This window comes from Lissotriton vulgaris, unplaced genomic scaffold, assembly GCF_964263255.1.
Source record: "Lissotriton vulgaris unplaced genomic scaffold, aLisVul1.2 SCAFFOLD_1219, whole genome shotgun sequence".
NCBI lineage: Eukaryota > Metazoa > Chordata > Amphibia > Caudata > Salamandridae > Lissotriton > Lissotriton vulgaris.
The window spans coordinates 85,727-101,530 of NW_028255794.1; the positions used below are offsets into that span (position 1 = coordinate 85,727).

Here is a 15,804-nt window from a genome sequence, read left to right on the forward strand (position 1 = left end):
GTGCTTGATTTACTACTTTGAACATACATCAGCAGATCCCTCTGAGAACTGCTAGGGCTGCCTTATCAGGTGTGTAGCAGGGCATCCGAGAAGTGCGTGCACTTCCACTTTAAACATACAATAGCTGGAGGTGCCTTATCAAAGTATCTGCGGCGTAACGGGGCAGGTTAGGAGTGCCTTTATTAATACTTTAAACACACAGCAGCAGTCCCGATGAGTAGTGGGGCTGCCTTATAAAAGGACTTGAAGTGTGGCAGGACAGCTAAGAAGTGCAAGCACTACCACTTTAAACCAGCAGTGGCAGGCAGGCCCTCTGAGGAGTGCTCCTGCTGCTTTATCAAAGAACCCGAGATGTAGGAGGATAGGTGAGTAGTGTCTGTATATCACTTTAAGGATACAACAGCAGTCCCGCAGTGCAGTGCTGAGACTGTCTTGTCAGATGCATAGGATAACTGCTGAGAAGTGTTTGAACCACCACTTTGAACATACTGCAGGAGTCCGACGAGAAGCGCTTGGATCTGAGGTGTAGCATAATAGGTGAGAAGTGCCTGTATCACCACAGTAAGTGTACAACAGCCGTCCCGGTGAGAAATGCTGATACTGTCTTAGCGGATGTATAGCATAACTGTTGAGAAGTGCTTGCACTACCCTTCAAACGCACAGCAGTAGCCCCGCTGACACGTGCTGAGACTACCTAAACGGATGTATAGCAAGTATTATGACTGCTGAGAAGTGCTTGCACCACCCCTTTAAACGTATAGCAGCAGTCCCGCAGAGTAGTGCTGGTGCCGTCAGGTGTGTTTTGCGGCACTGGTGTTTCATTGAGCCCTGCTGCCCCGTGGATGCTCTGCCCTTACGGCTACGGTGGTATAGGTAGTGTTGCACCATTAGAAGCACATCTGCCCCGCGCAGCGGCGTCGCTCTGCAGCGTCCTACGTAAAATCAAGGATTATCGCTGCACGGGGCCTGGCGGTACCAGCCGGTGTGAGGAACTGGGCGTGCGGCTGATGCGTGGTGCTTTATGTACAGCGTGTTCCATACCGGCCCCCCGTCTCTGACGTGCTCTGTGTGTACAGTGTGATTAGTTCCTGCACGGATCGCCCCACCTGTGAAGCGGTCCCCGTCCCTTGGCTCGCGCGGGCACTTACAACAATGACGCTTCCCACGCGCGGGATGTCAGAGGAGTGACCATGGCCCGGCTTACTGCTCGAGCAATCCTAGAGCCGAGGGAGGGCGTGACCCTTTTATTCATCCCAGTAAAGTCACCGGCAGAGGTCGACGGACCGCCCTGCACTTCAAGGCGACGGCGCTTTAAATCGAGGCACAGACAGACTCCAAGTGCTGCACTTCAGTGGAGTTTTAAAGACTCGGTGCTCTTGCCGTTAGAAATACCTGTCAGGGTGCAGCTCTAGTATTCACGACTGACGACTGGTGGTGCTGCAGGGCTCTCCCGCCTCTGATGCCGCCGGGCTCCCTCAGCTCACGGGAGCCCGGCAGAGCGCCCGCCATGGTTGTTCTCCTGTCTCCCGGGCTGCGGGGGGCGGGACTTCCAGCCGGCCGCGCAGGGATTGGCCGGCCGGAAGAAACAGACAGCAAGCCGGCCGGAAGAAACAGACAGCAAAAAAACGCCCAGCTGGAGCACGGAAGAAAACACGAAAACGGGTCCGCGTTGACGGACAGATTCACCTCCCATGCCCCTCCTGGGGGCATACGGAGAGCGGGAGGGGGGGCAGGGGTGGGAACGAACACACGGAGAGCGGGAGGGGGGGCGGGAACGAACACACGGAGAGCGGGAGGGGGGGCAGGAGCGGGAACGAACACATGGAGAGCGGGAGGGGGGCAGGGGCGGGAACGGGCACTGGCAACAAATCACCTTCCATTGTGTCGGCTCGGAGTAGAGAGCCGGTCAGGTCTGCGTCCTCACATGGAGAGCATCCAGCTGGTGTGAGAAAGGATGCTGCAGAAAGAAGAAAAAAGTAAACACGCCCACCGCCCGATGACGAGGCAAAAAGGGTGGAGATGGAAAAAATCTCGGGAACGCCCCCGAATCTGGTCCGGCCTTGACGGACAGATCTCTGTTCCAATGGCTAGCCTCCATTTATGGAGCTAGCCAATGGAACAGAGGGCGTATTCAAGTGTCCCTTACTGAAAACTACAGATTTCTCCTGGGGGCGGAGCTAAAGCTCCGTGCCCCAGGCAAAACCTAAAAAAGACTATCTTTCCATACAATAAGCAACGGTGGCTACATTTATTATTTTACTTTGCTGTTTATTGTAATTGTCACAAAGAGAAAAGTCAATTATAAAAGAAAATGTACATCAACCTTGCAGACTATTTTTCTTATACTGAATTGTCATTGATATACTTACCTTGAACACTACAGCTGTTTTTCTAAGAGACAAATCTGACAATGATGACTACTTTTACTATTTTTTTCAGTTGGTAATTTGAATTTTTTTTTTTTAAACAGATTTTATTGTCAGACTGCACATATTATGCGGTGCCCTGTAACCCAGGGATATCTGCAGGTGGGAATAAACAGTACATCACCCAAATGGCAACCAACTTTTCTTATGCAAGTACAGACAAACTACAAATGAATCACATGGACCTGAAACCCACCCTAACTCCCCCCTCCCCACTACCCTTGCCCCCCCAACTCCCTCCCCCCGAGTCGCAGTAACCCCCCAGGCTCTACCCATACTTAGTGATAAAAGCATAGTAAAAACACACCATCCTCCTCCCAAGCTCCCATGCCCCCCTTCTCAGAACTATCTGCACCCGTCATCCCACACACAGAAGATCATTCTGCTCCGCTGGGGTATCGAGCCACAAGCCCCTATAATCCGCCCAGTGCTTCCAAATTTTATAATGTTTCCGCAGGCACCCCCTAGCCACGAAGATCGGCTGCTCTAACCCCATATAATAATCTAGCCCCTTCTTCCAAACGGCCACCGACAGGGCTTGTGAATCCTTCCACCCTTTAGCGATGTCTCTTTCGGCCAGTGTAAGGGCAAGTAGCATCAGGTGTCTCTTGTAGAGGTTACCCCCAACCCCCTCCATAACATGCAGTAGGGCAATCTGCGGCGCACGCGGGAGCACCCATCCCAACACCTCAGACATGCAGGTCAGGACCCTCCTCCAGAACCGAGTCAGGGATTCACAGCTCCATACTGTATGGAGAAATGTCCCGTCCTCCCTGTTACAATGGAGACAGACCAGTGAGGCAATCAGCCCAGCCCTCCACAGCCGAACCCTTGTCAAGTACACTCTGTGTAAATATTTAAACTGAATAAGGCGGAGACGCATTGCTATGGCCGCACACCTAGGGGCGGCCAGCGCCTCCTTCCAATCCTCCTCCTCCAGCTCGCCTACATCCTCCTCCCATTGCTCCCGGAGTCTCTGCAGTGTAGGGGAACAGTGGGTGACTAACGCTTGATAAATGCAGGATATTTTCTTTTTGTCCAGGTCCCCCATGAATAATCTCGCTTCCAACAGACTAAACTCAGGGACGGCCTCCAGCCCCTCCAGACTGGGTGTTAGTGCATGACGAAATTGGAGGTACCTACAGAACTGGGAGCGAGGCATGTCAAATTCTTCCCGGAGTTCCTGAAAGGACTTGAGAGTCGTACCCCTCAGCACATCCCCTAATGTCGAGATCCCTATATTGTCCCATCCCCTAAAGCCCTGCAGCGCCGCCAGACAGGGCAGCCGCCCATTGTGCCATAGAGGAGTTTCACCGGTCAGGGTATTCCATCACCCCATCTGGCGCAGAGCCTGCCGCCAGATGGGAAACACCAGCTGTGTGGCTGCTGGTAACGCACTCCGTATTGACGCTGTATATAGAACGGTATGAAGCGTATGGGAACCCATCAAGTAACGCTCCATAGCATATGCCGGATCCCCCCTATCACCATACCACCACTCATTCAGGACCAAAAGATGGGAGGCCTGGTAATAGGAAAGGATGTCTGAAGTCGCTAGCCCGCCACAATACGTAGAGAGGAAGCACGTGCGTATGGCTACACGAACCGCCCCACCCCCCCACAAAAATTGATTGCCCTAAGATGGAGTTTACCTGCCAGAACCAACTGGGTGATGTAGGATACAGGTGATTTTGCAGCTGATACAACAGGCGGGGAAGCGCCACCATTTTAAAAATCGCTTATCGTCTATAAATAGTAAGCGGCATCCGCAACCAGACTTTAAGATCCGCCCTGACTCATTCCCAGACCGGCGCCAGATTCCGCTCCCATGATATGGCCGGGACCTCCGACAGAAAGACTCCCAGATACTTGAGACCGCCCAAGGCTACCTGCAAAGCGGTTGCCCAATCACCCACTCGTGTCCGCTCCCCCAGCACCCATAACGTGGACTTGAGAGGATTCATGTAGAGCCCCGAGGACTTGCCAAAAATCTGCATTATTTGCAGGAGACAGGCCCCGACCTGTCAAGATCCATAAGAAAAAAGAGAACATCATCCGCATATAGGGGGTCATTACGATGGCGGATTTCCCGCATCCTCTGGGCCGGCGGAAGCCACCGCCGGCCCGGAGGATGCGGGAAATCCGCCGCAGAGGCTTGAAAGACCCACCGCCAAATTAGGATGGCTGGTGGGTCTCACAATCTGTCCTTCGCTTTTCCGCCGCGGTCGGTAGGCAACCACGGCGGAAAAGCATTAACATGGCTGGCGGTGTCTATCAGACACCGCCATCCATATTAGGATGGAGTACAAAGTATGCTTTTCCACGGCGGCTTTTCCGCCGTGGAAAAGCATACTGAGCTTCACTTCGGGGGCCCGTTGCAGGCCCCCTGGGTGAAGGGGGGGGGGTGCACATGGGGGGTACCTATGGTACCCCCCTGCATTTGTGTGGACAAAGCGGCAGGCACCGCGCGGTGCCTGCTGCTTTGTGCACGCAAATGCCGTGCATGCATTTTTAACATTGCGGCGGGTGCAGCTTGAAGCTGCACCCGCCGCAATGTTAAAGATTGAGGATGTGACCGCCAGGGTGGCGGTCACATCCTAATTGCACAGGAGGGAACTCCGCAGGCAATGCGGAGGTTCCCTCCTACTCTATGGTGGCGGACGGACTCAGGTCCGTCCGCCATCATAATCGGCCCCATAGTGCGATCCTATCGTACGGCCTCTGTGCCCACTCAAAGCCTCTCAACTGCACATCTATGCGCACCCACGCCGCCAGTGGCTCCATAGCCAGGGCGAATAGGTAGGGCGAGAGGGGGCAGCCCTGCCGAGTGCCGCGGCGAATGGAAAAGGGGGATGAGATCGCTCCCGCCACGCGATCCGAAGCTGTCAGATCAGTGTAAAGAAGACGCAGATAGGACAAAAAACGAGGCCCCAGATTGAGCCGCGGCAACAGCGCAAACAGATAGACTCAACTCAGCGAGTCAAACGCCCTATCTATGTCCATGAGGAGAAGTGCTGCCCGGGTCCCCCTGCTTCGGATCGCCTCTACCGCCACATGCGCCCGTCGAATATTGTGCCTAGTCGCCCTTTGGGGCATGAAGCCGGCCTGATCCGGGTGCACAAGCGTTGTGATATGAGGGAGGAGTCTGTTAGCCAGCGCCTTGGCGAGAACTTTGGTCTCAACATTCAAGAGGGAAATCGGACGATAAGAGGCATGCTGTTCCGGGGGACGACCTGGCTTGTTAAAGACAACCACTTCTGCATGCCTCCAGTCTGGGGGGAGTCTACCCTGTTCCCTGGCTTCCTGCAAAGCCGCCCGATAGTGAGAAGCCAGCTGCAAATAATATTTCTTGAAGAACTCACAGGGGAATCCATTCAGACCCGGCGCTTTCCCCGAATTGAGCTCGCCCAGGGCTGTGTCCAGTTCCTCATCTGTCAAGGGAAGCTTTAACCAATCCCCCACCTTGTCTGACACCGCCTTTGGGGGCAGATCGGATATGAACTTATCTACCATATATTCCGGCAGGCACTCCCTCGGGGCATATAGATCAGTATAATACACGGCGAACCTCTCCGCGAGTTCCCGGGGTCTGTAATTGGGGCACCCGTTCCATCGAGCAGCCCAGGTAGAGCCTGTGCATGGAAGGCCCCTTGACAGAGCAGATGCAACATTGGGCCAGACTTATCCCCCCACTTACATATCCTGCTGCACGTTGCGAGCCAAATCTGTTGAGCCTTATCTAATAGGAGGGCTGGGTATGTCTGTTGCACTAAAAGGAGCTGACCTCCACCTCGGCTCCCGTCTGCCACCCGACTCTGACACTCTAGTTCCTCAATCTCCACCTCTGCGTGCACTAGTTCTGCTCGACGCTGTTTTCGAGCCGCCACACACCAAGCTATATCCACCCCCGTAGCGTGGGTTTCAGAGTCTCCCATAGCGTCGCAGCACTAGAGACGATGCCCACATTCCCAACCAAGTAATCAGCTATTGCCTCACTCATATGCCTCCCATAGTCTTCCTGCTGCAAATGCCACACTGACAGGCACCAACGAAAGGGATGCCTCCCCCTGCCGACTCTAATATCTACGGAGATAGGTGAATGATCCGAGAGGCCTCGTGGGAGGATCGCAGCCGACTCAACCCTTCCGGCCAGTGCCCTAGGAACAAATAGATAGTCCAATCTGGAAAAGGATTTGTGCACAGCAGAAAGGAATGTAAACTCTCGTCGATCCCCGTGCATGCGCCGCCATGTGTCCAACCAATCCAACCCAGCCACCAAATCCCCAGCCTCGTAGAATGGCCTATACTCGGGCCTCCCCCCGGCCGGAATCTATCTTTGGCATGGTCGAGAACATCATTCCAATCTCCCCCAATTACCGACAACGCGTCTGGAATGTCCGCCCAGATCGCGAACAGTTTCTCGACCAGTGACTACTGCAGAGGGGGCGGAGCATAGACACAGCCCAGCACCAGGGGGTTATCCCCAACCATGCCCCTAATGAACAAATATAACCCCTGTGTGTCAGCCCACTGTTTGGAATGGATATAGGGAATTCTGCGATGCACTAGTATAGCCACTCCCCTGGAACGCCTCACAAACCCCGCATGAAAGACCTGCTGAAACCCATAGCACTACAAGCAAAAAGCCTTAGTACCCAGTAGATGAGTTTCTTGTAGCATAAGGATGTCAGCCCCCGCTCTCTTCGCCCGGCGCAATACTGCTCCCCTCTTGATTTTATCTAACATTTCCCGCACATTCCAGCTGAGGACCCGAAGAGTGCCATGGCACCCCACGACCTTATCCACATGTCTCGCCATCAGGAAACAGCCAGAGTAGTCGCACGGACATCAGGCCATGCTGGCGTGCAAAGAACAGATATATGGAACCCCTTGTGGTAGTGCGACTCCAATCTAAACAGAACAAAACCCCTTACCAAAAAACTGAACCCCCACACACCCCACCCCATACCTCAAAACCGTTGAAGTACCTGTCGCGGCAACGTTTGCCCCGACCCCCAACATGGGGCCCTGATTCCTCCATGCCAATGGATCCCCACTCTACAACCCACAACATTTTTAGTCTATTTAGTCTATTATCATCTTCATCAGTGTGTTATAAAGATGGAAAGTATTGTAGCACCTCCAACATTCCAGAGATTCTCTGTAGAACCAGTGATATTATGAGAAGACTACAAAGAAGCATTTGAAACCTACTTAGAAGCTATTTGTGCGGAATTATGGAATAAAAATAAAATTAAATGTGGTTATAGAACAGGATAGTTTTTTTTCCAAAGCTCAAATGCCTGGGGAATCAGTTGACAGGATGTTGGATGTTTACATGTGTTAACTCCTCCTTGTATATTTAAATATCTGCAGGAAGAAATTGTGAAAGACTAACTAGTAAATTGGACAGCAAATTTAAAAATTCACAAGAAACTTCTTAACATGAAAGAAACATCTGTGACAGTTGCTACTTGAAAGTATATAGTCTTACTTAAAAGTATTGAAACCTAGAAATACTGAAGAAAACCAAAACGTGGGTGAGCTCATAGAATTCTCTAAGGACACAGAAAGAAAACTGGATATCAAATTCATACATTTGCTGACAATTCTGATGTGCCCGCGTAGAGAGAAACGCCCTCTACACGGGAGCCCCGACCAAGCTCATCAAACGACTACAAAGCATCCAAGACGCCTCAGGACGACTGATCCTCGACATACCACGCCACGGCCACATCACCCCCCACCTGAGAACCCTGCACTGGCTCCCCGTCAACAAGAGGATATCCTTCAAGCTCCTCACCCACGCACACAAGGCACTCCACAAGACCGGCCCAGCCTACCTCAACAGACGGCTCTCCTTCTACATCCCCAACCACCAGCTACACTCCGCCGACCTCTCACTCGCCACCGTCCCGCGCATCGGAAGAACAACCCCCGGTGGGAGATCCTTCTCCTACCTCGCCGCCAAGACATGGAACACCCTCCCACTGAGCCTACGACAGGCCCAAGACCTGCTGACCTTCAGGAGGATACTCAAGACCTGGCTGTTCGATTAGTAGCGTCCACCTCCCCCACCCCCCCACCCCCCCCCCCCCCCCCGAGCGCCTTGAGACCCTTGGGGTATGTAGTGCGCTTTACAAAAGATTGATTGATTGATTCAAAAAGGCACAGTGCATTAGATATGCGAGTCAGAAATACATAGGGGCTCATTACAATGGCGGTAGGACCGGCACCGCCAGCCATGCGGTGCCCGTCCTTCCGCCATTGGAGCCCAATTTTCCCACCACCGAATTAGGATGGCGGTGGCAAACCCAATCAGTCTGCGGCGGACGGAAAGACCATCCACCACGGTTCCGCAAGGTGGTCTTTTCTGCCCGCCTTGCGGAACTACAATAGGGGGCAACATTGCAGTGGTGCCTTGCAGGCACTGCCGTAGGAATTATGATATCCCTTTCCGCCTGTCTTTTCGCGGCAGACATCCCACCGTGAAAAGACAGGCGGAAACAGATTAGGGGGCCCATAGCGGACCCCCCCTTGGTGGGGGAGGTACCCCCATGCATTTCCCTGCACTGTGTGGCAGGCACCACGTTGTGCCTGCCACGTTGTGTAGGTAAATGCATAGCATGGCATTTTGGCATTGCATACAGAGCTGCAGCCAGCAGCACTGTCCGCAATGTTAAAGGCCCTGATGCGCCCGCCAGAATGGTGGGCACATCCTAATTGCAGTGGTGGGACCGCAGCATGTCTAGCGGGTGGTCCAAGCTAGATGTTCCTGTTGTAAAATAAATGGACATTGTGTCTGCAAAAATAGTGATTTCGACGTTAAACTTAAAAACAAAAGTGTGCCCTTTGTGGAAGAAGACAGTAGTGGTAGCGATGAAGTCCTGCTTGTGAGAGAGTCAATTAATCTATCTTCCATTTGTACCTGTACAACTGAGTGTATTGCTAATGTGCAAATGTATACACCACCCAGGTGTATTGTTTCATTCAATGGTGTGGAAGTAAACATGTGGGCAGTCATGTTCCATGTGGGAGCAGCTCAGGTGTGTACTCTTAAGCAATGCACAAGTTATTATAGATTCATATTACCCATTCTGGGATATTATGAATTGGAATTAACTTGCAAAGGAAAACTGTTGGTATGGTTTATGTAATTCAAAAAGGTAAAATGCTATAGGGATGGAGAAAGCAGAAGGGCTTAAGAATCACATTGGATCCTAATCATCCTCAGCAGGTAGTAGTTATGGACATTTTGAATGTGGAAGAATGGAAATTAGAGTTTTCTGAAGTGTTCCAAACTGAGAGGATTTCAGCACTGTATTATTTTGCAGCAAGGCTCATTACAGCAAGTGCACAAAGTCAGGTAATTACATTTAACTTTAAAAGAGTTACTTAAGAGAGAATTGAAGTTGAAAGTGAGAGTCATCAGAATGGCTAAGCCCAATAGTTTTGCCTCAGATGTCCAATAGAAAAGTGTGTATGTGCATTAACTTGCAAGATTTGAATGAATGCATTTGGGTGGACCGACATTCAATCCATAACATAAATAAATTGAGGAGTACTTTGGCAAAGGGGAAGTTGTTTTCTTCTTTAGATTTGTCTAATGCTTATCATCAGTCAGAACTCTGGATGCTGGAGGGACCATTTAGGTATAAGTGGATAATGTTTGGTTTAGTTCTGCATGAGTGTTTTTCAGCATGTTATGCAAAGGGTATTATCCGGAATGGATTGTGTTGTAGTTTTTTCAAGATGATGTTCTAGAGAGTGGTAGAGACATATTTGAGCCTGATTGTGTTTTGAAGGAGGTGTTGGAAAGGTTGAAGAGTTCGGAATTATTAATAGGTGCCGAAAAGTGCACAATTGCAGTTCCTGAAATAGAATATCTTATTGACAATGGATACAGCATTAAATCCAAACTGAAAGATCTGGAGGTTACTGAAGATGCTCCTAGTCCAACAAGCAAGGACCAATTGAAGACGGTTTTGGGTCTTACTCAATATTACAGCAAAAATGAGGCTGTTGCTTAACAAATAGGTGAGATTTGAATGGTTGAAGGATTGTGAACTGTTTCTTGGTTGTAAGGAGAAGTAGTGTCCATATTCCCATATTGAAACCATTTGAATCTTTCAAGTAGATTGTAATGAATGACGCCAGTGCTTATGGACTTGGACGGGTATGATGCAACTTGATCAAGGTCATGGAAGAGCAGTGGCATTTGCATCTAGGATGCTAAAAAATTAAGAGGCTTGCCAGTGGGGGATTCAACAGTTTTGGTCGTATTTCTGGGGCAAAAATGTTAACTATAGACAGGTCACAAAACTGTATTGGACATTTTAAAACAAAAGCAGCAAAGAGGGCTATACCTCGCATAGCCAAGTAACTTTTCAGATTGCAAGAATACACATTTGCAGTAAAGTATGTGCAAGCCGTAACAAACATAAGGGCTGGTTGGCTGTTTATCAAGGCTGTTATACACAGAGGGAAGAGAGAGAGAGGTACAACTTATGTAAAACCTTCCAACTGTAATATATAAACACACCAAATTTAAGTGGGTGCTATACAGGGACTTTAAGTATGTCTACTGGTATATGACAGGTATCTCAAGAAATTGGAAGCGAGCAACTCTACCACATATTTTGTAGCATGCTCATCATTGGCATCCTAAATGAAATTATCAGTGGGATGACATCTATGAAGACAAAAGGCAGAATGAACGTTTGGTCTCCAAGCATGGACGAGGTTTTGGAGAGGTGCGTGAGAATGTCGGGAATACATGTAGAGTGACAACTCCATGTCAGTCAGAAAGTCCCTCATTATACCTCTTAGATTTCAGAAAAAGACCTTGGCAAAAGGATGGAGTGGACATCTGTAGGAAAGTAGGATCTGCTTATGGTTACCCCCACTTTTTGCTTGATATTACACTGTTTTCGACTAGTCTGACTGGGATCCTGCTAATCAGGACTCCAGCCTATCTGCTTTCTCCTTAAATTGTTATGCAATTACTTAGGTACACTCCAGATTGTATACTGGGGTACCCTTGTCAGCCCCTAGTATATGGTATATGTGTACCCAGGGCATAGGTACCCCAGAGGCCTCCCATGGGCTGACACATGTATTATGACACTCATGAGAGGCCATGCAAAATGGAACTATAGGCCTGCCATTGCAGTCTGTGTAAGGTGGCGCATGCGCCACTTACTTTAGATATAGGCTTACTATATCTATAGGTTACTACACTTAAAACCTTTCAGTCACCCCTCTAGCAGGCCTTGACAATCCTGAAGGCAGGGTGCTGGGTTTTAAGTGAGAGGGTGTTCCTGCATGAGCAGAGCCCCTCTCCAGGATTCGGAGACCATTCTCCCTCGTTGTCAGTGACGCAGCCAGACATATAGGTAGAGGTGCATTATATACTCCAGTAAAATGCTATCTCGAAAACGGCTGCAGCAAAACATGTCGTGTTTGGTATCAAACACCTTGGAATCATACCCAAACAAGCTTTGTGGGGTCACTGGTCTTCCCGGTAACAGCCTTCTCGACCCAGGCAGCACAAAATGGTTGATGTCGACCAGAGACACATTTCTGCCTTGCTGCTGCTGAGCCAAGCTCGAGCAGAAGAAGGCAGGACAATAGACATCCTGTCACAGGGAGGTGTAACCACCTCCCAGACAAGATTAGTGTATAGGGGCTGGGTGGGTGCACTTCAAAAGTGCCTGAAAGTCTGCATCTGGGGCACACTTGATTTCCCTGTGCATAGTCCAGTGCAAACCAGTCCTGGGAGCCGTTGGCTCCTGCTCTAGTGCGAAACTGGACAAAGAACAGGGGAGTATCCTCCCCACTGTCCTGACCCTCCCCTGGGAGAGTCCCCTGAATCTGTGTAACCCACTCCCGTGGGTACAAAAGTGCATACCTGGCTGTAGGACCCTCGATTCGACGTCAACAAGATTCTTATTAAGAAACCACTGACCTTCGACCGTCTGGACACTCTGAACTTTGCTGGAATTCAACTAGGCCTGACTTCGTCTCCCTCTCCGTCCAAAGCATTGTCTGTGCCAGTGCACCATACAGGCTCCATGCAGGACCTGTGGAGCATCAAGGACAACTGAAGTATCTCCCTTGGGGTGCAGGAGTCACTCCCCTACATTCGCAGGCACAGTAACGCAACTGACCGGTCTGCTGATACTGAGCTACTGCAGACTCCGAAGGCTTCAGCAACACAGGAGGTGGTTTCCACCGTTCCTTGAGGTCGAGCTGCCTCTCACCAAGTTTGAGGCCAGTATCCCTCGTGTGGGACCGCATAACTCGAACCCCTGTGCACCGCGTACATTTGCAAGTGCATATGCTTGTTGGCGTTACCCAATTAAGTGCATTGGGCTATCGATAGTCCCAACCTCTGTGCACATTTCGTACAAAGAACTTTGGCCTCCTAGCAGTCTGTGCCCTGAAGCTGTTGTTTTGTGAAACTGCTCCTGTGCCTTCGGCCTGTGGGTCCATTTGAGGGACAACACTGATTTTCTTAATCTCCCCTGGTTGCTCCAGGCCGGCCTTGACTCCCCTTGCTGCAGTGAATCCCTGGTCCTTGCTGGGTCAGACCATGACCTTCCTCGACATTCTTTTTGGGTTACCGCTTCCAAGGCTTGTTGGTGCTCCCGCCGGACACCGACTCCCCAACACTCGACATCCTTCGTGGGACAGCTCATATCTGTCTCCTGGTCATCCTCGATGTCTCCTGGTCCCCGCGGCTGCAGAGTCAAGGTCTCTCTCTTCACACCTGAAGCACCTGACATGGGTGGGCATTTGTCTACCGAGCCGCTGATCACTCCTGAGTGACCCAGACTCTGTCCCATCTGCTTTCAGGTTCTTTCCTTCAAGAATCCACCAGTGGGCTCCACCAGACACTGTCCTTCTTTCCAGCAGTGGAATTTCTTTGAACACTCCCCTTGAGAACGACAGCGGTTTCCGATGCCACGTCGACCCTATGCTTCCCTGGGATAGGTAACTCTGGTACTTTGATATACACGGGTGGGGTGGCTCTCCAACCTTCTATGTTCAAAAGGGTTTCTTCGTAATCCACTGGGAAGGGTCCTTACACTATAACTGCAACCGCGACTCTCCCATTGAATTGTACGTAGCACGCGGTCGTGTTCTCACACTGCATCCTTCCTCCATGGGGTCCCTCCTTATTCATCTTGGGTGGTTCCTTGGGGTCTCAGCGGTTCTGTAACCTCTACACACTGTCTTGACTCGAGTTGTGGTTCTTTTACCACTATTTTAGTGTATGGTTTGGTCTGCCCCTGGAGCCCACTGTGTATTAGTGCTACTTACGTTTGTTTCTGTGCTACAGTATTGTGTGCTTTGTGTTTATCTGTTTGTAGCAGACACTGTGTGCTATTTAAGGTATGTGATAATATAAGTACATATTTTTATAACTACTGTGTGGTTCTCCTTTCATTTAACCAATACAATAAGGTTGCATTCTGGTAAAACAAGCTGCTTAACATTCCTTCAGGACTAAGCCTGAAGGCTGTTCTCCACAGCTATCACTTGGATAGCTTTGTAAGGTTATCTTTGACCTCTTAAATCACTATAAGGGTTGTTTGGACTGGTGCAACGTTACCATTTTAATTAGTGGACATCATATACCAGGCCAACTTCTCACAATATCTGTCGCCCTTTTGGATACAGGGAATTGAGGGGCAAGTTTGAGATAGTAATAATTAACTATTGTTTAAAAGGACCTGAGATAAGGAATGTGGATGAAGTAAAAGCTGAAATCATTATTTCATTTTTAGTGTAGTGTTCACAAGAGAAGGGATCCCAGAAGAGGTAGTCACAGATAATGGTCCACAATTTGTGTCTGCAATGATGAAGGAATTATTATATGTTCAAGATATTAAATATCTCTTGACATCTTTATATCATCGCAGGGAGAATGGCTAGTTGAAAGGGTTAGCCATATTTTGAGAGTCTCCAGACCCAAGAAAAGGAAGCTCTCATACAAATTTTTACAATTGATGTTGGTGCTTGCCAGGCGCAGGGTAGCGATCACTTGGATGGGACAGAGGGCTCTGGAGGTGCCCATTTGGCTTAGGGATGTTAGAGAGTCGTCTCTGGCTGAGGAAGCTCACATGCAACTTGCTCGGAGAGACGAGAAACTGCAGGACGACTTACTCGCCTGGCGCGTGATGTGTGCCTTGGGTCTGGTGGAGAGGGTTGGGTCCTCCCAGCGCGGGTCTGACAGTGCGAGTGGCGAGGTGTGTACGCCAGTTGTGTCGGGGTCTGAAAGTGAGGGAGGGGGTGACCCCTAGAGTTATATACCACCTATAGTTGTGACGTACTTGGCTGCTTCCTCAAGATGGTTTTTATTTGTCTGCTAATTTGTTTACTCCTCATGTGTCCGAACCTCTCTGGATGCTGCCAACGTTCCCAAGTGCCAATAATGAGGTTGTCGAAATGTATGCATACATTGTAGTGATGCCAAATGGGTGTTCTTGTTTATGTTGCGTAAACTGAAAAAAAAGATTTTTAAAAAAAACATGTTTTGAGAGGCTGCTTACAGATGTCTGTGGAACATAGAATGAATTGGAAGAAAGAGCTAAAATAAATTCTTTGGAGCTACAGCACTACCCCGCATTCAGATACCTTTTGTATTATTGCGGGTAAGGAAAATGAAGACAGATATTTAGCTGGGACAGATGAGAAGAAGTGTACAGAATGATAGTGTAATGTAGTGAAATGTGTACAGATGAAGCAAATATGTTGTAATGATAGACACAACAGCAGAATTAAGAGAGATGTTCTTGGGCTCATGGTTGGTGACTGGGTGAGAGTCAGCGTGGGCGGTATTGTACCAAAGAATGATTCAAAGTTTTCTGAGCCCATAAAGATAAAACATGTGTTAGGTTATACAGTGATTTTGGATTTTGGAAAATGGAGAAATGCAGAACATTCAGAAATTAATTTATTTCAATGGGAAAGAGATGATACTTTCTAAGTTGTGTGGTGAAGAAGTGCATAAAAGTGTCCTTGAAAAGCAAAAAGAATCGAGTGATGGCCCATCCTAAGTGGTTAAAATATTATGTTTGATGTATTTTTGTATTAATCATTTAATTTGTATTTAGTGTACAAGTAGTGGCTTTCTTACCATTCTTTTAGTATTATTCTTGATAGGAATTACTCTGTTTTCAGTAAATAGTATGTATTGGTTTAGTCTATTTTTAAGGAATGATAGATGTGTTTCATTCTTTTGTCTTTTAGAATGGAACATTCTTACAGATTTAAGAATGTTTAGATTTATCTGGGCTAGGAGATTCTTGAGGGTTGGGGGTCTTTGTGGCTCCATCGTACTTTTCTACTGGAATACATTTTTAACTATAGC

The 15,804-nt window shown here is 49.2% G+C and overlaps 1 protein-coding gene across 2 annotated transcripts in view; it reads right to left on the reverse strand.

Annotated features, from left to right (window-relative positions):
- LOC147658893 (prostatic acid phosphatase-like) overlaps positions 1 to 15,804 on the reverse strand; it is a 300,334-nt gene that overhangs the window by 83,661 nt on the left and 200,869 nt on the right. The gene's annotated exons all lie outside the window — the stretch shown is intronic.